Source organism: Limulus polyphemus, unplaced genomic scaffold, assembly GCF_000517525.1.
Source record: "Limulus polyphemus unplaced genomic scaffold, Limulus_polyphemus-2.1.2 Scaffold1562, whole genome shotgun sequence".
In the NCBI taxonomy this organism is placed as follows: Eukaryota; Metazoa; Arthropoda; class Merostomata; order Xiphosura; family Limulidae; genus Limulus; species Limulus polyphemus.
This window is the reverse complement of record NW_013667172.1, coordinates 227,417-228,289: the sequence shown is the minus strand read 5'-3', so window position 1 is coordinate 228,289 and position 873 is coordinate 227,417. Positions and strand designations below refer to the sequence as shown.

The 873-nt window shown below is 27.8% G+C and overlaps 1 pseudogene; it reads right to left on the bottom strand.

Annotated features, from left to right (window-relative positions):
* The window catches only part of LOC106464106, a 28,480-nt pseudogene that overhangs the window by 5,201 nt on the left and 22,406 nt on the right, over positions 1-873 (bottom strand).

The window sequence follows — 873 nt, the reverse complement described above, 5'->3', positions numbered from 1 at the left end:
ATTATGAATCAGTTTTAAGACAGTAATACATCAGATACAAAACAGATTAGGACAGTAATACATAAGGTACAAAACAGTCTTAAGATAGTAATACCTCAGGTACAAGACAGCTTACGACAGTAGTTACTAAAAAATATTTAATTATCTTTCTGGATAGTTTCAGTAATACAAAAAATTATTAATAAAATATAAAACTATTAAATAACTATATCAACCAAATCATAAAGCACTTCATAACTAATTATAAACTTGTTTTATTAATAGTAAAGTGATTTGTCAGTCCTAATGGTCTGTTTAAACTTACATAGGAGGTTTATTATTCACCGTCTGATTATCATACTTTATATATAAGTAATTGGTTTAATTTTATCGTATGCTTATTTTTAATTTGAATAGTTGGTACACGTTTCTCTTATGTTACTGTGTTCTTTATATTTAAGTTTCTTTGTTGTTGTTTTTTCAAATTAATGACTTCTATCTTTCGGTACGCATGGTACACAAGTAAGAAGAAGATCTAATGGTCAAGTGTTTAAATCTGACGTAAAGAGTTGGTCACAATTTATTCATTATCAGACATTTTAAATATTCCTACTAAATTGTTTTGAAATGATAACTTGAAAGAGTTGTATTCGATATAATAATAATAAAGTAATAAATTAGATTAAAAAGTGAACTTTGATTACCTGCGTCACCTGAGTAATTACTGACATGTAATCTATACAAGTAGTCTTCGTTTTCTATCCAAAACTCCCGGTAGATGGCGGGCCTCTCGTTTCCGTCTTTATCCTTTAAATCAAACCTAATTGACTAGTTTCCTTGATTTGTTAGAACGAAGATCCGATCGTTTCCTAAATATTAATAATGAAAAGTTTT